Source organism: Crocodylus siamensis, chromosome 2, assembly GCF_052110815.1.
Source record: "Crocodylus siamensis isolate JL-2025a chromosome 2, ASM5211081v1, whole genome shotgun sequence".
In the NCBI taxonomy this organism is placed as follows: domain Eukaryota; kingdom Metazoa; phylum Chordata; order Crocodylia; family Crocodylidae; genus Crocodylus; species Crocodylus siamensis.
Window position 1 is genome coordinate 52,777,345 of NC_143396.1, and position 22,904 is coordinate 52,800,248.

A 22,904-nucleotide genomic window follows, 5' to 3' on the forward strand; every position below is an offset into this window, starting at 1 on the left:
CCAAGAGGTGATCATGGGATACCAGATCGAAGGCTTTTTTAAAGTCAAGATATACAACATCAATCTCTTCCCCCTTGTCCAGGTGATAGGTCACCTGGTCATAAAAAGAAATGAGATAGGTCAAGCAAGACCTACCCCCAAGAAACCCATGCTAGGTATCCCTCAGGATATTGCTGTCAGCTAGTATGTTAAGGATGGCCTCTCTGATAATCTTTTCCAAGACCTTCTCCTGGATAGAGGTCAGGCTGATGGGTCTGTAGTTTGCCAGATCCACTTTCCTCCCTTTCTTGAAGATAGACACAACATCGGCCTTCTTTCAATCTTTGGGAACTTCACCAGAGCACCAGGAATTCTCAAAGATCTGTGTCAGGGGCTGAGCTATGATGCTAGCCAGCTCCATGAGTACTGTTGGGTATAAATCATCAGGGCCAGCTGACTTGAAGGTATCCAGCCTGTCAAGGTGTTCCTTCACAAAGTTATCTTCAATGGAGGGTAAGGAGTCTCCCTCACCCGGGCATCCCTGATCCACAGTGGGCAGGGGTGTTTCTTGGGACTGGTGAAAAACTGACGCAAAGTACCCATTTAGCAAGTTTGCTTTTTCATGGGCATCAGTTGTGAGTTGTCCCATCTGGTTTTTTTGCCCTGTGGGGTCAGGCCAACTCTCAAGATCACAATATTGTGCTGTTAGACAGACGGGTGTGACACAATTGCACATATACAAACACACAAATCAATTAGGTGTATATACACACACACTACCAGCTCAGGCACATACACATCCAAACTAGTCTAGGCACATGCATACCTATCACCAATTCAAGCACATAAACACTACACACTAAAAATTAGACAAAAATCAGTTGTCAATAACCACACACTCAGTACACATACACAGATCACTAATTGGTATATCATGCACACAATGAGATATATATATACACACACACACACACACACTCACCAGTCCACACACATACAACCCACCTACACATAGGTAAATTCCTAATTTGGATGTTGCGATATGTATGTGTGTGGTTGGGTTAGCTGGGATACTTGGGGGAAGGTTAAGGTGAGAGAGAGAGAGTTAAAGTGTAGGAAGTGAAATTTGCCAGAACCAGTGGACTAGAGGGAAGCTGATTGAGGAACTGAGGCTTGGGTTTACTTAAGATCAAGTGGCTCCCCAGGGTTACTCAAGGTCACTGGTGCATGGGAAGGGGGAAAGAAAAAAAAGAAGAAGTCTGGTGGCAAGGAGGAGACAGCCAGGAAAGAGAGAGAGACAGAAACCTGAGAGCTTGGGGATGGAAACTGAGACAGGCAGCTGAGATATTGGGGGGGGGGGAAGATAAGTGGTGGCTAGGAGAAGACAGCCAGGAAAGAAACTGAGGCAGAAACCTGGTTGTTCAGGGGGAAAGGAAGGGGGGATAAGACAGTGGCAAACAAACAGTGGGTTTGGAGGCAGAGAGGCACTCAAGACAGGTTTTGGGGGCAGTGAGCCAGAAGCAGGAGAGGGAGGAATGAGGCAGAAGATAGAGGGGCGAGGAGCAGAGATTGGAGCAGGGCTGAACCATAGTAAAGCAAAATCCAACTTAGGGGTCCAAATAACAGGTTTGTTAAACAGACAACATGCCACACAGCCCCGTGAAGTTATTGGTTCACATATGCATGAACATGCACAAGCACTCACAATGGCAGCAGGAGAAATAGACTCAGTGGAAGGTTTGGAGTCCAGGTAGGAAAGAGAAGCAGAGTCCAAGTCCTTGGTTGAAGAGGGGATGGGAAGTGATAGCTACCTATCCAGTAGGTGTTGTCCAGCGCAGGGCTGCTGGCAGGGCCTCTGGGTGGATAGGTGGTGTGGCATGGTGCTGGTCCAGATGGAGAGGGCATCCCAAAGAGTCAGTCTTCACTGCCCCTTTTTATGGGGCAGACTACCTCTGATCTCCTATGGGAAGGGCCTGTCCAGGCAATGTCAGTCCTGTCCCAGAGGGCTCCAGGTGTTCTTACTGAACATGTGCAGCCTTGGCACAATGGTGGGTTGCCTCATCTTTTGTTTTTTGAATGCTGAGGGTGGTTCCAAGGGCTGGGTCATTGGCCCAGGTATTGGTGTTGATGGTTTGGTCATTCAGAGGGAGCTATTTTTAGACCTACCGCCATTGTCTCTCAAGCACCCTCATTCATCCCCATTCATTCAGGAACCAAGTTACATAGGAGGGGTAGTCATGGGCCTGGGGATAGAACTGGGCCTGGGGACAGAATGGAGACTTGACAAACAAAATGGAAACTTGGCATGACTTATGCTAACTTACATATGTAGGCCTAAATCATATAGTACCAGTAAAACAGTAATATAGAACAGTAAAAATCAATATAAACAATAATTATACAATACAAAGGAGAAAAAACAAAACAAATAAAATTGCTACCAAAATAAAATGCTGAAGCTTATCCTATGTCTTAGCTCACTTATCTATAGGGAACAGAGAGGGAAAGAAAATGTCAGAAATGGTTGGGGAAGGGGAGGGAATGCGTTTGAAAAGAAAAAAAAGAAAAACTGGAGTCTTTGTTACAGTTTAGCAGGGGTCTAATGTTGCCCTTGCTTTTCCTCCGGCTCCCCACATATCTAAAAAAGGACTTTTTATTGTCCTTAATATTTGTAGCTAGCTAGAGTTGCATCGCAGCCTTGGCTTTCCTGGTTTGCTTTCTGCAGATCCGGACCAGAGTAGAGTATTCCTCCTTGGTGGTGGTTCCAGTCCTCCATCCTTTGTACATCTTCCTTTTTAGATGCAGGAGGTCCGCTAGTTCCCTGGAGAGCCAAGGGAGATGCTGTGCTCTTTTGCTGCCTTTCGTCTGAGACAGGATAGACTTTGCTTACACATGCAGGACTGCTCCCTTGAGAAGCAACCACTCATCCTGAACTCCACTCCCCTTTGGGTTGTGGCCCTTTAGGGCCTCACTGACAAGCCTCCTGAGCTTGTTGAAGTCATCTTTCCTGAAGTTGAGGACTTCTGTATTACTGACGGACTTGTGAGCTTTATGGCAGATGGTGAAGGTGATCAGTTCATGGTCATTGTCACCCAGCTTCCCTTCGATCATTAGGTCGCTGATTAGGTCATCCCCAGTTGCTAGAACCAAGTCAAGCAGTGCTTTACCTCTCATCAGTCTGTAGACTTCCTTCATCAGATAGAGCTCATCCATGCATGACAGAAACTCAGATTTGGCTGAGTGCTCCTCCCATGAGATATCTGGGTAGTTAAAGTCTCCCATGATAACCATACACTGGGAGCACACGGGCTCAGCCAATTCCCTGGCAAACTCCAAGTCAAGGTCTTGACCCTGGGTAAGGGGTCTGTAGTAGACTCCCACCGTAGTATTCCCTGTGCCGTGTTCCCCATGGATTTTAACCCAGAGGGTCTAAAGTCTTCCACTATGGGTGCCAATGTTGGCTTGCAGGGATGCGTATCTTTCCTTGACATAGAGAGCTACACCCCCACCCCTTTTGTCCACTTGATCCTTCCTGTACAGGGTATAGCCATCTATCTCTGTTGTCCAGTCATGGGTGGAGTCCCACCAGGTCTCCATTATCCCTATGACATCATAGTTATGTTGAGTTTAGCAGGAGGACACGTTCCTCCTGTTTATTCCCCAGGCTCCTGGCATTTGTGTAAAGGCAGGCAAGTGTCCCCTTGGGGGCCCTAGCTTTGCCTACAGTTCATTCCAGGGCTGGGGCAAGGGTGGAATCCCTTAAGTGCCTTGGCTTGCTGGCTTTGCAAGGATTACTCAGTGGGCCAGCAGTGGCAGAAGTCCCCCTGTCCTCTGGTGGGCTTAGTTTAAAGCCCAGTGGAGCGGGTCAGCCAGTCTGGCTGAGAAGAGCCTTCTCCCCAGCAGTGAGAGGAGGAGGCCATCCCTTTGCAGCAGCTCACTGCCTCTCTCAGCAAAGAGTGGACTGTGGTCATGGAAGCCAAAGCCTTCCCATTGACACCAGCATCGCAGTCTTTGATTCACTACCTGGATCCTCCTCTCCCTCCTTCACCCATAGCCCAAGGCTCAGAGGATTGAAGAAAACAGCATCTGCACCCCCAGACCCTTTAGCCCCACTTTCAAATCCCTGTAGTGCTTCGTGACCCAGCTGGGAGTGCTCCAAGCTGTGTCATTGGTGTCCACATGGATAAGGAGCATGGGGCAGTTTTCAGTGGTCTGGAGGAGCTTAGGGATCTTCTCCGCAATGTCTCGGATACGGGCTCATGGGAAGCAGCAAACCTCCAGGACTAAGGGGTCAGGGCAGCAGATTACCCCCTCAGTCCCCCTTAGGATGGAGTTTCCCACAACAAACATTTTGCATTTTGTCTTGGGGAGAGTGGGGACAGTAGCTACAGTATAGCCTGTGGGAGCTGGCAGCTTGGCAGGCTCTGCTGGGGCTGCAAGAGGTTCATACCTGTTGCAAAGCTCCAGCGGGGCAGGGACCTTGGTGCGGCGGGCCTTGGGGCTCTTAACCACCTTGACCAACCCCTAGGCTGGACAGTAAGGGAGGTACCCGAGTTCTCCCTTGTCCTGGATGGAGACTGTGGTCTACCCTCTGCCTCCTGGGGGAGAAGGGCCTGGCAGTAGGAGTCAATCTCCTGCTCACAGTCCCTGATGACATGCTGTCTCTGGACTGTGGCCTGGAGGTCCTCCAGCTGGTATGCCAGAGACCCCATTAGGGAGCAGACCTCACAAGGGGAGGTGGCTATGCTCCCAGGCCCTGAAGCCTGAAAAAGCAACAGGCAGCCCCTGCAGCCTAGAACCAGGGGCTCCGTCTGCATGGAGCCTGGAACCATGGGCTCCATTTGGTGGAGGCCTCTGAGATGCTGGGGGGGCATAGGCCCCAAGGGGACCCTTGGTGTGTGGTGTGTGCCCATGGTGTCTGCTGCATGCCGCTGGTAGGTAGGCCGGCTGGGTCTGGATCTGCCTATCTTAGGGGGATCATGGAAAGGGTCTTGGGCCCTCCCACTCACCCTCCTGCATGAACTCCCAGTCTAACTCATGCACCAGGCCCAGGAATGTGCCTATTTGCCCAGCTTGTTCTCAAGGCTCTGGTCGCACAGCTCCCTGGTGGGCTGGGCAAAGTAGGAGCTGGGGGGGCATGACCCTGCCTGGTTCCAACTCAGCTGGCTCCCAGCTGGCTAGGTTGGCTAAGTCCCTCCCTCCATGGGCCCCTTCTTACCTGCAGGCAGACCGGGCTTGTTGGGGGTCCTGGGGGCTCTTCTGGGGGTCCCTAGGCTCACAGGGGTGCAGCGGGCTTACACCCATGCATCTCGCACTGCAGCTGGGACCAGACTGAGGTTTGTGACTTTGCCAGGCCCTTTTTAAACTGCATGCATGCACAGAGGGGCCGGCCGGCCGGTACCTCGCTGGTCTTGGGTAGCTAAGGGGGCTAAAGGGATCCCTCCCCCCCACCGAGGGAAGGAACTGGTGAGTACTCCCCTCCAACCTGGATTGCGCACCGGCAGCCCAGTCACATGGCTCCCTGGGGGGGCTGGGCCAAGTTGGAGTTGGGAGGGGGGCATGATGCTTCCCACCTCCAACTCAGCCGGCTCCCAGCTGGCTTAGTTGGCTAAGTCCCTCCCTCTACAGGTCCCTGGTTACCTGCAGGCTGGCCCAGCTTGTCAGGGGTCCTGGGGGCTCTTTTGGTGGTCCCTGGGCTCATGGGGGCTCAGCGGGTTTACACCCGCGTGTCTCACACTGGAGCCGGGACCAGACTGAGGCTTGTGCTGTTGCTGGGCCCTTTTTGCCATTGCTAGGCACCAGACCTCACCCAGATTGACCATAAGGGGTGCAGCTACCCTGAGGGGACCAGTCAATGTGAGCGGGATGTAGGGGTACACGCCCGTACCCGGTGACTACCCGACAGTTAGTTAGATAGGTGGTGAATTCTCCATCCTGGAAGATTTTTAAGGTCTGTCTTGACAAAGCCCTAGCTGAAATGATCTAGTTGGGGATGGTTCTGCTTTGAGCTGGGGTTGGACTAGATGACCTGGGGACCCTTTCAACCCTAATTTTCTATGTTCTCATTATTCCTTTAGTCTAGGTAAAGATGTTACTCTTAACACATTAAGCATGCAGAAAGCACTTTAAAAACCGTAACAGAACAGACGTGCATAACACTTAGTGATTTAATAATGGCAGATCCAAGCCCAAGTTAGGTCTCAATGAATACAGTATTAGACTAATGCACTTTAAGTTAGAGCACTTTTTGGAACATCTGCACCACATCTATCATGCTTCAATGCAATCTGCATTCTGCCCCCATCCCAGGGGTCTCTTGCTGAATGACTTATTAGCCTTGGCCAGTGCTCATCTGTTCTGGGTGAGCACCAGCTCAGCTCCATCCCTCTGTCTCCTCCCCATGCAGTTGGGCAAGAGGGTGGGGAAACTGAGTCTCTCTGCCATGTGATTCTCCCCTCTCCTCCCTAAGCTTGTGGGCTCAGGTCTTGGTGGGAGCCAGGCTGGGTCTGTGCAGCAAAGAGCTTCATTTCCCTGCCACTCCCCACCCCAGTTCCCAACATTGGGTGACATTCGGTGCCCCTACCCACAGCTTGCCCTTACAGGAGGACGGCTCCCTTACCCTGTAGCTCCAGTTCCCAGTACAGTGAAAAGCTAGCTGGGCAGCCTGGTGCTGCAGCTCCTGGCTGCAGATGTCAAGAGGCTGAGGTAGTGGGGGAAGGGAGCTCAATCTACAGCACAGACCCAGCCCACCCACCCACTCAAGCTGTGGTGGAGGGGCTCACCAAAGACTTCCTCCCCACAGCTGCTGATGACAGTCACCAGCTGGCAGAGGAGCAGTGGGGCTGGCTCCAGCAGCCTTCTGGGAGATGTGTGGGAGTGCACCTTGCCTGCTGGCCTTGATCCCCACAAAACGGAAATGTCTTTTCAGTTCATTCCTACTTTTATAGCACTTTAATTAAAGTGTGATGCAGTGCAGGGCCTTTTTGTACTTCTGTACTAAGCCTTAATTTTGCACCTTGTTTGTGATTCCTAAGATGAGAGAAGCCTGCCTTAATGATTTTGGCACTGAACATAATGCATATCTGAAACCCACTCCTATTTCATTCACTCATGGGAGGAGAATAGATATCTGTCACTGAACCTCCTATCTGGGTGTCACTTTGATGCTATATACTTCATGGGTAGACCTAGGGTTTTGAAAAGGGGGTGCACATGGTGTGGCACATCACACAACATAAGATATTTTTCTCCAATTAAAGAGAAACTAGATACTTTACTAATATGTCAGGGAGTTACCACTATATTATTCAGTTAAAAGTCAAAGCAAAAACAAATATAAACTATTGGAATGTGCACTGATTTGCTACATTTTATATATTCATTTCAAATGTGCGCATGTGTGTGTGCACACACTGCAAAATACAATCAAAATATATTGCGTCCTTAATCTTGAAGTCATTATATTATAGTTTCCATAATGGAATATGGATCAATAAAAAGGATAGATGATCATTAACAACTGTGGAGTCAAGAAAGATTACCAGGGATCATGGAGGTTATAATGCCCCATGATGTCAATTGACTGTCTCAGAACTCCCTGAGTAGAAATGCCCCACCCAGGCACTTGTTTTTGAAGTTTGGGTGAAGCAAGAAACAAAGGAGGGTGTAACTACACCACTACACCCCCTCTCACCTTCCTCTACCCTGCATCCACCCCAGTACTCTTTATTGCTATAAGAAAACAAAAGGCTTACATTGACAATTACCAGTTTGCTGTTTCCCAGGAAGACCAAACTAAAGAGAGCTAGTATTTTACTTAGACTACTAGTCAGCACAAAGAGGCAAGGGCCTAGTCACATTTATACCTTGTTGTGCTTACCAAATGTAATATCAGAGAGTAATAAGCAGGTGTCACGGCACTGTCTGTCCAGCTGGAGTGAAGTGGAGTCTAAGTTGTCTAGCACAACTAAGTGCCAGGTTGTTATATCTTCCTGATCCCTTGCCTGCCTATCAGCAACAATGACTCTGAGGCATGTCTCTGAATCACAGCACCATTTGAAAGGTTGCCGATCATAGTATCCAAGGCTCAGGGCCATGCCTACAAACAAGATAAAGTTTATCCTAAACCAAGATTGTGTGTTACTGTTAGACTGATAAAGCAAATCTCTACATGTCCAGTATCATGTAAGTGAAGTGTTTAGCTATATGGATTTTAAACATTAAATTATTAGGAATGATTTTAAATTATTTCCAAATACATAAGATACTAATAGTATGTTATTCTACATCAGAGACATAACACTTTAAGTTATTTACATTCAGTTTACTGAAGGTCAGTTGTTTGTTAAGGCTATAATGATTTTTTTGACCCAGTGAGATCATCAAGACGTGTAAAGCTATTTTTATGTAGGTACTATAAATTAGATATTATAGAAAAATGTCCATAGGCTCACTAGTTCACCACACTGAAGTGTTGTTGGGGTTTTTTGGACTGCTTTTGGTTTTGATTTTTGGTTTTTTGGGGGAGGGGGGTTGGGGGGGCTGGCAATTAATTAGTTGTCAGTTCCCTGCAACTTTTTTTTTTTTATGGTCAAGTAGTAAATTTAAACTTTAATTTAAAGGTTCACTGAATTGGTCATAAAATCAAATCATCTTTTAAGCAGCAAGAGAAATGTCTATCACTGAGTTAGTCTAAAATGATATCAATAAACTATGATTCTTTCATCTAGGCTACATTTCTGAAAATCATAGAAACATGCAAAATATTAGGTCTTTCAAAAGTAGGTTGTAAGAGACAAGAATAAAGGTTGGGGGAAAAGAAAGTTTCTGAATGTTTTTATTTCAGAAAAATTACTTGAAATATTTCAATACTGGCTTAATATACAGGGTTGCCAAACAACTTGTTTACAACAAGCAATTAGAATAATATGGGGTGGTTTTCAAATTCTTTTCCAATAAAATTTTTTCATGTTACTTCATGTTTTGAAGTAGTTATCTTCACCAGTTTTCTTGTGTTGTAGTCCCTTCTTTTCTTTCCCCATTATGTCCTTGATCATATGCTTTCCATTACTTCTGAATTATTTTTTTTAAGGAATATGTTGGGGGTATGATATTTCAAGCAGCATGCTAAGCATCATAGTCACTGAGTACATGGGGCAGAAGGGCCCTGGTCCCACCTCAGGAAGAGAGATGGACCACCTGCATGTGCAGGTGCACATATATATAGCAGCCAAGCAACAGTGGAGAGAAGCTCCCACAGCTCCCTCTAGGGAAGTCTAAGTGAGCAGGGGAAGGGGACATATGCCCCCTGCTCCCAGCTGCCTGCCCCTACCCCCAGTGTGTGGGAAACAGGGTCTGTGTGAGGAAGGGGGGGGATGTGGGCACAGGTGCTGTGTTGGGAAGCAGGAGGGACACAGATGATGCAGTGAGGGTGGAAGAGCCAATGCTTTCTGAAATTTCTGTGTCCACAGCAGGACATGGGGCTACAGCCAGGCTGGATCTTCTACCACCTAGCAGCTGAGACCTGATGCAGGAGGGAGTGCTGTGCTACCCTGGCCACCAAGATAAGGCACCCTCTGCTCACCCAACAGTAGCAGAGGGCACAACTTCGCACCACCACTGGTATCGCGCCTCACCTTGGTGGGCCATAGTTCCACCTGCTAGGCCACAGAGGCAGGTCCTGTGCAGAGCTGGTGTAGCCCTGAGCCCCATGGCCTGCTGTGGGTACAAAAAAACTTGCGGGGCACATACCCCCCCCCACTGCATCACCCTGGCCCCCTGCCCCTCTCCTCTCTATCATGTTGCCTGTGCTCCCCTGGCCCCCTAGTGCATCACCTGCACTCCCCCTGCCACTCAAACACATCACCTGTGCCTTATGCTGAGCAGACATCTGAGCTAAGAACTCCTTTCAAACTAGGTAGTTTCTTACTCCAGCTGGTAACTACAGTGTTCCTCAAATCTGTTAACTCCCTTATTCATCCTTTTTGATCTAATCAGCCCACTTTTTGCCTTTCAGCAGAACTCCCTCCCCTGTCCCTTTTTTTAAAGCCCCTTCTTTCTGCATGTGGAAGTTCTTTCACAGCATCTGAGGGTTTTGCCTGAGAAAGCTCATGCCTCTCTGAACCAGTCTAAGCCCCCTGGCAGATGTTACATTCATTATGCAATTAGCATGTAATGTGCCATGTGTTCAGCCAATTTATTATGTGATAAATATAGCATATTAGCCATAAAGATGTTCCATATTTGAAGTAGAGCATATTTCTGGCTAGCTTGTATCACACTAATTTAAACCTGTGGCTTGTTAAAGGGCACCTTGGGAGCTGATCTTCACTGTTGGGCTGCCTACAAGCCCATTTAAATTACTCATCTCATGAGAAGTCTGTCACTACATCTCTAATGCCAGACTACCCAGCACGGCTTTAAAAGTTCTGACATTCACAATGGGTTCTAAGCATTGTGCCTTGTCCCTGACTTCAGGCTGACTTCAGTGCTAACCACTTCTTTTTACGACTTAAAATCTCACAATAAATGGAAGGGACTCTAATCAGACAATCATAACAACCATAGAAAATTAGGGTTGGAAGGGACTTCAGGAGGTCATCTACTCTAACCCTCTCCTCAAAGCAGAACCATCCCCAGCCAAATCATTCCAATCAAAGCTTTGCCTAGCTGGGTCTTGAAAACCTCCAAGGATGGAGATTTCACCCCTCTCTGGGTAACCTGTTCCAATATGCCAAATAAAACTAGCTATGGTAGTCTGTGGGTGCTGACAGACATGGGGGAGGGAGAGGGCAAAAACATGTTTTTCCAGAAGCAGCAGCACGTTTGTTCAACCTTGCTCTCCAGCATCTGTATAGATTGGGCACTTCAGCAAGGCTTTTATGGTGCTTTTATCTAATAGCTGATTGAATCCGCTTTTAGATAAAAGAACCAAGAAGCCCCACTGAAGTGTCGGATCTATATAGTTATTGGCCAAACTGGGTCCAACTAATGCAATGCATCTTCTGGGCAGGCACTGGGCTCAGAACACAGAGTTTAAATTAAAGTGCCAGTTTCTGTTTTGGTTTTTTTCTTACAGCTATAAGCAGCCTGTAATAGATAATTAAGTCACAGGCCACAGTAAAAGGTTATATTTACATGTCAATATTCTTCCTTGACATGTAAATGAAATAGAAGGCAGGGTAGATTTGTAATTTACAAACTAGTCTCTGTCTGTCTCTGCTTACTCCTGTGCCTAGCACAAACCTTCTTGGGTTGAAGCTCACATTGAGAGCTGCAAAAGGATAGGCACAAAGCAATGCAAACCCTGCTACACTTTTTAAAATCAGGTGCCACTTAATACCTGTGATGTTCCAAATCTGCACCATGAGTTGGTGGTAAGGGAGAATAAAGACTTGGCCCTGCCTCCTCTTTGTCTCTCTAGTTCCCCTGGGGTGGCAATCAATATTGACTAGGAATAAGTAGATCCTATCATCTACAAGCAATCACCATACATTTTCCCTCTACACTGCATACCACTGTAATAGTCGGGACATTTTTTTCCAGAAAAATCTGCTCTGTTAATTCTAGGTGACTAACTACTCACATGAAAAATATTTTAGAGTATGTTCCAAACCTGTTGGAACACGTGAAGTAGAGTAAAAGGACTTGAAATCTACTACTACATCTCTAAAAGCCAGTTCTTTCTTATTGGCATAGCAGAAGCCCTAACACTAAGTAGCTGTGATAATTTCAAAAGAACCATAACAAGAACAGTGAGAAAGATGCTTGCAAAAAATTAAATCACTAATGTGGTGGAATGCCAGGCTAGCGATTCTGGCACCGCTTGGGGAGCCACGGGCTTTACGGAGCGGACGAGCATGCGGTTTGTGGGGCAGGATTGGAGGTAGCTTTGTGACTGCTTTCGAGGTTTGCTGAGTTGACGCAAGTAGACGACTTAGAGTAAGTTGTTAGTTTTCTATAATAAGTTTGTAGGGTGTCTGTTGGTTCACGGGGTTCCGGAGCAAGCCCTTGCTTTCCACCACTGGAACTAGTTCAATGATGGGTGCGGCTGCCGACTCCTTAAGTCCCAGAACTGGTCAACAGCTCATTGAGACGGGATATTAGTAATAGAAGTTATTACAGAGTAAATATAAGGTAAAGTAAAAATTTGTTTTATTCACTCACCTGGCCTCACCCTCTTACGAATAAGAGAGGAGGCCGGCTGGAACGAAGTTGCAGTAAATATAAGTATAGAAAGCGTAGATATGCTGTCTAAGCTATGAAGAGAGGCAGTCGAGAGGTGGAGTCTCCGATGTTTCTTCAGTTACAGTATGCTGGATACAAAGGGGGTCTGTTGGCCCACAGAGTTCACTAGTAAGCCCTTGCTTTCTACCACTGGAACTAGTCTAATGATGGGTGCGGCTGCCCACTAGTTAGTCCTAGGGCTGGTCAACAGCTCATAAACGGGATGGTAGATACAAAACTGTAACATGGTGAATTGCTGTCGATTGTTGGATTTTCGAGGCCTTGGTTTTCGCTGGGATACGCCCAGACGGAGAGCTGAAGACCGGCTACAGGGTGATCAGGCCTGAAGGGTCGTCCAGTCGTCTCTGCTACTTCCTGCCTCTTTGCCTCTTTTATAGATGTTGGTTGGACTGTCTCTGTGACACTAACTATGATATAAGCTAAGCATACAGGGATAGGATAGTTTCTTTTACATAATAGTTACTAGGCAGATTTTCTACATAAGTTTCATTTCTGCAGAAATGACACTTACAGATAAGAAACGAAACTTACAAAATGTGCATGTGTAGCTTAATACAAGCGTGGAAAAGTACAAAGCTTTCATTTTGATTAGAAGCCACAACTTCAAGGTTACGTAAATGTGAGAGTGCCGTGCGGCAGTTATACAGAAATAAAATAAAACATTTACAACTAACTAAGTCCTGCTCTTATTACTTACATTGGCCAGTGCCTTGCTCTTGAAAGAAAGTCTGATTTAAACTTAGTAATGAAAAACATTTTTGGAACATAATCTCAGAGTTTATATGAAGTTAAGGTTACCACTACTGCCCTTGTAGACTAACACTTCACTATATAGGTTTGTTGCTATCTCTTTTCTGAGAAGCTCCAGTAACTCTATTGCTTGAAGGCCTTTGAAATTCAACAGGGATAAAATAACTTCTCTGATCATCTTTGTGTTTTCCTGCTGCTCATTTTGTAATTCAAGCAGTAAAAGTCCATACAGAAAAATCAGGGTAAAAGCCTAACTGATGACAGATGTTGTGACAATTGTTACACTTGCACATACTTTTTCTTAAATACAAATTAGGAAATTGCATATAAAAACTATATTAAAAGAACACTGATTGCTTGAAGCTGCAACATAAACAAGAGCTAAGAAATGCAAACTATTTATAGTGTCCTGTGTCTGTGCATTACAATGTAGTATATAACTTCATGTTTGCCTACTTCTCTTCTTCCTTCTCCTCCTCCTCCTCCTCCTCCGGGTTAATGTACAAAGCAGGCCTGGTAGAAAATGAAAGCAAAACAAAACACTAATCATTTTTGTAAGCAGTTCTGATATACAATGATATCCATGTCCACTCTTTAGGTGAATTCAGCCCTCCATTTATTTTTTAAATTGGATTTTAAATAAAAGACTCTCAAAAACCAGTTCAGGCAAGGTTCTTTGGGTGATGTGATGTCTTTTATTAGACTAACTGAGTAATTGGAAAAAGGTTCTTTGCAAGCTTTCAGGTGCAAGCACCCTTTCTCAGGCATTAGGAGTCTCTGCTGTTGTTTTGAGATCTCCAAGCTAGAAAAGAAGCTACAAGTGTGACAGGAGGCCAGTGAAAATGTAAATAGGTGGAAGTTTGGAAAACAATGGATAGAGAAAGAAGGGGAGGGAGGAAAGAGGGGGGAAATAATTGTTGAAGGAATGCAAAAGGTAGAAAAGAGGCAGTCTGTAAAAAAGGAAATAGGTGGAAGTTAGAAAGACAATGGATAGAGAAGGAGGGGAGCAGAGGAACATGGGGGAAAAATGTATAAATGGTAAGTTCAGGCAGGTACCTGGTGATTCAAATGTCAGGCAGGTTGTAATATGTCATAAAACCAATGTCTATATTAAGTCCATGCTTTTTTGTATCCAGTAGATTTATGAAGTGAAGTTCGTAGGCGTGTCTATCTATGAAAGATGTTTCATCAGATCCCTTTAAGGATTGGGACTGAGAGGTCAGAGAGGGAGTGATTGTCTTGTGAGAAGTGTGCACCCACAGGTAATTACATGTTTTTGTCTTTGATGGATTTTGGTGTGCGTTCATTCTGGCACAGTTCTTGTTTGATTTCTTCTAGATATTTTCCATCAGGGCATTTGGTGCACTGGATGAGATACCCCTGCACCTCCAGAAATGTAATATAAGATCCAGGAATGGTGATAGTGCTGTTGTGGTGTGTGGCTATTATGGGAGTGGTGGTGATGTGTTGGTAGGTTGTGCATTTTTTGTCCTGGCATGGTCTGGATCCATTTGCTGTGGTTTTGGTTACAGGGAGTTTGCTTCTGGTGATGAGGTTACAGAGGTTTGGTGCTTATGTCCTTAGACCAACACAGCTATAACCAACAACCCCTCAAGACAGCTGACACCTACTTTTTGTCAGAAATGGAGACATATTGATTGATAGTGTTGATTCTTGCCTCCTTAGAAAGGAAGAAGTATAACATAGGATTTACATTACTAGAGGTGTCACCATTGACATCCTGGCACTCATTATAGCTGTGAACATGTGTGTGTATCAGTGGAATGGCAGCATAAACATCAACAATTCCTAATTTTGAATACTTTTTCAACACTGGCTTTCAACAACTAACAACAGATGCACTTTCCCCCCACTTATCTGTATGATGGATGGGTACAGTTGACTGTGGTTCCATCAATATGTCTCTGTATATGCAATAACTATATTTATTTTGAGACACTCTATATATCAATCAATAGGATTACTTGCAGAGAAAGGGGCAATTCAACTTGAATCAGGATTGGAGAATTTAATTATTGAAAACTAGAAGTGCCAATTCAGATATAGAAGATTGGTGAAAGTCTAGAAAGCAATCCCCAGCAGTTGGGGTGGAGAAAGGAGGTGTTGATAGCTGTTTTACAGAATAGAGCAGACAAAATAAAAACCATGTTTATAGATCATGACAACCATTACCTGAAAAAACTTAATTCAATATAAGAATATTTGAGTAACTGGTACTTCTCCAGGTAAAAAAATTAAGACGTTTTAAAAGAAACCAAGTGTCAACAACCCTAGAACTAGATATCAAGGTTTGTGGGAACGATTTAATTTGCTCCCTTAGAAATTAAATCAATAGAAACAAATCAGATGGAAAGCGTGATTTTTAAATATGAAAATTTAATATGGAAAAAAAAAAGAGTAGTGGTATTTGTCCAAGCTTTACTCACAAACCATGATTACCTATTTGAGATACTAAGAGTGAGACTCCATTCAGGTATGGTTTCTTAATCATACTTCCCCCCCACCCCTTTTCTAATGCTGGCCATTGGCATTGAAACAGCAATACTGACATGTACATCATCATCTTCAGTCTTCATTATTAACACAGTAATATACATAGAAGTCACTAATGTTTCCCAAAGATGAACCATTTAAGTCAAACTGTCTCTAGGCTGTGGAAATGAATGCAGTCCAGCTGAGTCGGGCTGGGGTTGAGCTGGGATTGGGAACTCAGCCCTGGGGTTGGGATGGTCGGGCTGGGGTGGAAAACTCAGCCCAGCTGGGCTGGGGAGGGAAACTGAGCAATCCAACTCAGTTCCCTTCTCCAAGCCAATTGCAATGCTGGGGAAGGGAACTAAGCTGGGGCTCAGTTTCCTTTCCCTGCACTGTGATCAGCTTCCCACCTCAGCCATAGGAGGCAGAGAGAGCCAGGGCTGTGCTCCCTGCCTGGCTGAGCCTGGAGCCACTGGGCATGCAGCTCTGGTTCTCCCCTGTCTCCCACCACCTGGCTGCTTGCTGCTTTGAAACATTTAAAAACTTTCAAAACATTTCCACTAGCCTTTTTTTGTTTTTAGACTGTTTTGAAGCCCTTCATTTAGATTTCACTGTTTTGAGCTCAAAATGAGTTGAAACAGCCGGCAAAATTTTGCGCAGCCCTAATGCTATACAGTCTTACTGAAATATATTTAAACAGATAATTTCTTGCAGTAATTTAATGAAAGCACTAATGTGAATAAAGTTACTTACATTCACATTTGCTGGATCTGAGCCATAGCATTCAGAGTCTAACTGATGTTTTTTTTAGTAGACCAATCTCATAGGCTAGGAAAAGAAAGTTCATTATACTTAAAAAAAATCCCCAGGGTATAATGAAGCAATCCAACAAACTCAAAATATGCCCACTGTGAGTAACTGTAAGCATCCTAGCATCAATTTTCACCATACACAACAGCATATGTTTGAGCAAGTTCTAGTCCCACAAACACCTGTCCATGAACTTGCCATTTGTTGTTGGGTTTTTGTGTAAGTAAGAAAGTGCAATTTATAGATATATGTAGAGCAGGTGCTACAATAGTTACCACAGCTAGTCTTCAAGCCACCACAAAATCCCTCCAAGCAAAGTACCTGCAGCTGAGTTGCCTTTTCTGTTCATTGGACAACTTGGCCTTTAGATTGATCTGCAGATCTGACTTTTCTTGTTCTCCAGGATAAGCCTTATAGACCTTTACAGTTTGAATTCAAGGATAATAGGGTCTGCCACACTAACCCTTCCTTCTGATTCCAACTTTGACTGATTTTAGTCATTAAACGCTCTTCCTTTGTTCACCTATCCAAAAAACAAAGATAATGCATGGCAGGTTTCTGATTAAGTAATTAGTGTTTTGTTAATAATTGCAAAATGCTCACAATACCTTCCTGAAATTAGTAGGCTAGCAACCTCTAGAACCCTTGGTCATTAGGATATGTATTTCTTTAAATTGGTTGTGTGTGGGTTATTATGTAGAGTCCAATATAAGCAGATGAATTCTGGTTTTCCTGCACTTGGAGATTGAGTGTGAACTACAACTCATTTATTAGTCTTTCCCAAAATCCTTATGTCAGTGCACTCAACACTGATATGGCCATAGTGAACAGAGGAAAAGTCGATTAAAAGACAATTCACCCAAAAAGTTTGGTTGTGGAAATTTCATAGTTTCATAGTTGGTAGGGTTGGAAGGGACCTAAGCATCAAGTTCGGCCCCCTGCCATGGCAGGAAAGAGTACTGGGGTCAAATGACCCTGGCCAGGTGTTCATCCAGCCTCCTTTTAAAGACCCCCAGGGTAGAAGCCAGCACCATTTCTCTTGGAAGTTGGTTCCAGATCCTAGCTGCCCTGACCGTGAAGTAGTGCCTTCTGATGTCTAGCCTGAATCTACCCTCTGCCAGCTTGTGACCGTTATGTCTTGTCACTCCTGGGAGTGCTCGGGGGAACAAGAACTCTCCCAATGCCTGTTGGCCCCCTCTGACTAGTTTGTAACAGGCCACTAGATCCCCCCTCAGCCTTCTCTTGTGGAGGCTGAACAGGTTCAAGTCCCTTATCCTCTCCTCATAAGGCCTGCCCTGCTGCCCCCTAATCGTGCGAGTGGCCCTCCTCTGGACCCTCTCCATGCTGTCCACATCCCTCCTGAAGTGCGGCGCCTAGAACTGGATGCAGTACTCCAGCTGCGGTCTAACCAGTGTCTCATAGTGGGAGAGAATCATCTCCTTGGACCTGTTTGAGATGCATCTGTGGACAAGGTGTGGTTAGCTTTCATGACTGCATCACCACACTGTTGGCCCATGTTCATCTTGGCCTCAATCATGACTCCAAGATCCTTCTCTGCCTCTGCACTGATGAGAAGGGAGTTCCCCTGCGTGTAGGTCTGCTGTGGGTTCTTTCTGCCCAGGTGCAGTATCTTGCACTTGTCAGTGTTGAATCCCATCCTGTTCTCATCTGCCCACCCCTGTAACCTGTCTAGGTCCGATTGCAGCCTATTCCTCCCTTTTAGCGTGCCCACTTATCCCCACATCTTAGTACCATCTACAAATTTGAACAGGGTGCATTTTACCCCTTTGTCCAAGTCACTGATGATGTTGAACAGTGCGGGCCTGAGGACGAAGCCCTGGGGAACCCCACTGCCCACATCCCTCTGGGCTGAACAAGACCCACCCACCACCATTCTCTGGGTGTGGCCCTCCAGCCAGTTAGTGACCCATCTGACTGTGTAGGCATTGACACCACAGTCTCCTAGTTTCTAATGAAAATGGGGTGAAAGACCATGTCAAAGGCCTTCCTGAAGTCTAGAAAGACTATATGCACCACGACACCCGCATCCAGGGATTTGGTGACCTGGTCATAGAAGGCCAACAGGTTGGTCTGACAGGACCTGCCTCTAAGGAACCCGTATTGGTTGCCCCTAAGCATAGTCTCCCCTGCTGGCCCCTTGTGGACATGTGCCAGGATAATTTTCTCAAAAAGCTTCCCCAGGACTGAGGTAAGACTAATGGGCCTATAGTTTCCTGGGTCCTCCTTCCTCCCTTTTTTGAAACTAGGAACCACATTGGCCCTTTTCCAGTCCTCCAGCACATCACCAGAGCACCACAAGAGCTTGTAAAGCTGTGCCAGAGGTCCTGCAATGACTTCTGCTAGTTCCCTTAGCACTCTGGGGTGGGGATTGTCAGAACCTGCTGATTTAAATATGTCCAGTCCCTCACTGACCCTAGGCTTGGGTGTGCCTCCCACGGGGTCTATGAGGGTCCCAGTGTGGGGGATGACCAGGTCCCTACTCAGAAAAATGGAGGCAAAGAAATTGTTAAATATGTTAGCCAGGCAAAGTGATCAAAATTAGAACATAATAGCAGGTGTTGTAAAAGCAGGTGTCACTGAAAAATGGAAGCTTTTTTTAATTCTGGACATTTTGGAATAGTGATATTTAAATTCTTTCATCAACTCTAATAAAAAATTTGTAGCAATTTACTAAACAAAAGCTGTCCTCAGTAATATTCAGAAGCATCCTTTTCACTTACTGCTGCTATACAACATTAGCAAGAGATGATGTTAGCCTTTGAAAAATGAAAGAGACATTGAATGCCTTCCTCTTTAATATTTTACACCAGGGTCTCAAAAGATTTGCAAAGAAATTGAAGCCAGAATTGTTTTTAATATTTCAGATGTTATGAATATTCATATTCAATGTTAGCTATACTCACATCCACCACAAATGAAAAGGACAACTGCTCAAAATGTTTTAAATGCTTTGGGGCAAGTAAAAAAATGGTTTGTTTCCTTTTTCTCCTATAATTATTTCTTGATTCTGTAAATGTCATGTAGGCTTCCAGATAATTAACACCTGTGGATAAAGCACAACCTTACCAAACAAAGCCTTGACTTCCCAGCCTCCACAAAAAAATGGTTTAAAATGAAAAGTAAAATTTTAATAAAAATATGCACCATGTCATATACCAATTTCCATACAAGAAGTTGTGTACCCTGTGCATTCAGTGACAGCACAACCCCCTTCACATGATACAAGTGATAACTTTGACAAAAATAATCAGATAAATAGCTCAGTTTTCTTAAAATAACATTCCAGGTTCACAACACCTGCTTTTATGCCCTTCATATTGATATAGATATCTGGAGATACTCTTGTGTTGCCTGACAGGAGAATAAGGGCCACAGGGAAGAGTAGTTCTGCCTGCATTTGCTAAAATTATTGCATTCAGTGACCCAATAAATCATTTGATTTCTTTGCAAGTGAGTATTATAACTGCTGACAAGGGTTTCAAGAGCTCTTTAGCTTGAAAAGACATTTCCTAGTTAATGAAGATGCAGCTGACTTCTGAGAGCACTTGGAAGATGGCAACCTTTTTGGAATGGCAGGCGAAATTAACAAAGCTTGGTCCAAAGGTGAGCTGTGACTTCTCCCCAGCTGTCCTTCCTTCCCCCTCAACCCAGCCATTTCCCTCAGAGCCAAATTTCTGCTGCTTCTCCTGCTGCCAAATTGCTACTGATGTCCCGGCTTTGTGTGCTGTATAAAATTGCTTGTCAGGCCAGATTTGGCATAGAGGCCCATAGGTTGCCAATTTCTCTTTTTATATAGATAGGTCTAGTTCCTTGCATCGCAAGTTTCATTTTAGGCACAGTTGTCTTCAGTGTCCTTGAGAAGTACTGTTTAACTCAGTAGATTGCAATCAGAGAGGCAAAAGAAAGGGACAGCTTCTTTGACATTTAGAGTCCATCCTACTGAAAACTCTGAAGCTCAAGGTACTTTAGTTATATTTGTTATCTTGTGCACTAGCTGCATTTTGGCTATAACACTAGGGCTTGAAGGGTCTCATAACTCAATCAACTGCCAGAAGTAAAGGTTCTGCCTGTCTCCCCATGCCCACCGCACTTAGATGTATTGCACTAGGGAGATACAATAAAGGGAAAAGAATGGGTTGGGAAAGAAGTACATGTGCAAACAGCAGGGGTCAGAGAACACAATGACATTGCAATATCAAATCACAACAATGCACTGCTTTGGCTGGCATTTGATATCTAAGAGTAGCCAAACATGCACTCCTGAAGAGGGTACACTAAACCACCCATTTAATTTATAAAATAAGATGACTGCCTGGGGGTTTCTTCCTGATACTGCCCTGTTGGTGATTGGTTTTATGAGGTTTTATATCCTTTTTCTAAAAGTTGAATTAAATTATAAAGTTTACAAATGCACATTATATATATAAAATGTGTTTTATAGATTATATAAGTATATTGTATATTCATATATAGTAATATTATATATTATTACACTATATATTATAATATACATTATATAAACACAAACGTGTTGCTATAAACTCCAACAAGGACCTTTGTAGGAGCTGCAATGCTTTCAACATCGGGGAAAAAATCATGAACAGTATCCAAAAGTTATTTTGTTAAATTGTAAAGACAAAAACAACAGAACAAGGTACAGTATATTTAAATTAACTTTTAATAAGAAGTACAAAAAGATAATGTTAAGCAATATTTTGCATGTGGTTAATAAATATTCTTTTACAGCAAGCAAAGTGACACATTCAAACATAGGTCAAGTTATTTTGTTTACACTTTTAAAAAAGTAACTACTCTTTCCAATTAAAACAAGGTCACAAATTACAGAATATTATCATCCCTTTATTTTTTTGTATCTATGAAACCTACTAAATAAGTGAATTGTCACCCAGAAGTTTTTATATGATGTTGATGTTCAAGATTAAGTATACTAACATTTATCATGCAATTTCTTATTGTGCATGTGGTTTATATTAATTTGTGACTATTTTTAATGCATCAGCTCCATTCTTATTATTCCCTATTACTTGGCAATATACATTAACCATCTATTTTCAAGCTCTCATACATTTTCAAGCCCAGGTGACACATTCAAGTCAGCTTGCTAAGTATGCTGATTCCAGTTTGTTTGAAAAATTGCTAGTAATCAATTCTCTCTGAATCACAGCTCTTGTTTGTTTTCTAATTTTACTTGTTAAAAGCAAGTGCATCAATATTTAGTGTAATTGCTTTGGTTAAAGTGCCTTCAAACCATTTTTAATAAAGTGACGTATTTGGGGTTTTTGTTTAGCAGCTGTTTGACTGATGGGGGGGGGGGTGTGTCTCTGTGTGTGTGTGTGTGTATTGTACAAATCTATTATAATAAATAGATGTAAAGTATTAAGTTGCATTTGGTGCTGAAGCTGAGATACAATAGGCTTGTAACTGAAAAATGCAGCCAAAATGAACATTTAATAATTAATTATCAAAAGCAGTGGATTAAAACAAAATCTTGGCCCATTCTATATATGTATCACTCTCGAAAAGCCTAAAATATATATGCGATACCGGAAAAGAAATATGGTCAGAAAGCCCATTGAAGCTCATCTCCCTTCATCATTAGGTTCCAAAATCAGTTAGTGAATTCTCTGAGTCCTTATAATGCATAGATATGAGCTCCAGGTCAGTTGGTAGTGTGAAGAATTCAGAAAGTTATGTAACATAAGCAGATAACATTTCAAAGCAGAGCTTAAGTGATAAATCATTACACATTAAAACATATGTATATGTCTGCATATGTAGACATTAGCACTAGGAAAAGGGCATAAATAACCTTGCATATTTTAAAATGCATTTCAAATTCCATTCTGCAGGTGTTATTACCTGCTTATAATGCATGACACACTCACAGTACTCTGAAATCTACATCAAGGTAGTATTGGGGGAACCAAAGGTGATCAAGGCCCAATTTCAAACGTGTTTCCTTTTTCTATTGAAGGGCTCATTTTCTCAGCATGAAAAACTAAAGAATTGAGTAGCTCTCTCCTACAGAGGACCTGCCTGGCCTCCCATGGATTCCAGTGCTGCAGGGACTGGTTCTTGAGAGACTACTCACTTTCAGCTAAGATCAATGGGAGTTTTCTCAGTGTGAACAAGATAAGGCCCTCAAAGTCCAAGCACGTGTCAAGTAAAGGCCCATTCCCACACTGAGAACCACTTCAGTACAAAGCTCTATCCAAGTAGTCCTGAGGGCAAAAAATGGGATCTAAGCTGCTTTAAAGGGGGCATCTAAAAAGAAAGTGAAAGACAAAATTAAAACAAATGAATTGTATATGTAATTATACTTAGAAAGGTACACACTAGCCATTCCTAAAATAAAGCCTGTTATTGTTTGACCTCTGCAACTTTAGCTATGAAACAGTGAACTGGATGATACACCAACTGTCTCATAGATTGTTCCAAATCCTTATGAACCTAAATAAAAATCCCAATTTAGAATATTAAATAATGTTTTCCAATTGTTAAGGTTTTTAGTTGCAAGGGAAATTTATATAATAATCAGAAGTAATGTAAAATGATGCTTACAATTATATTGAGAATACTGTCCC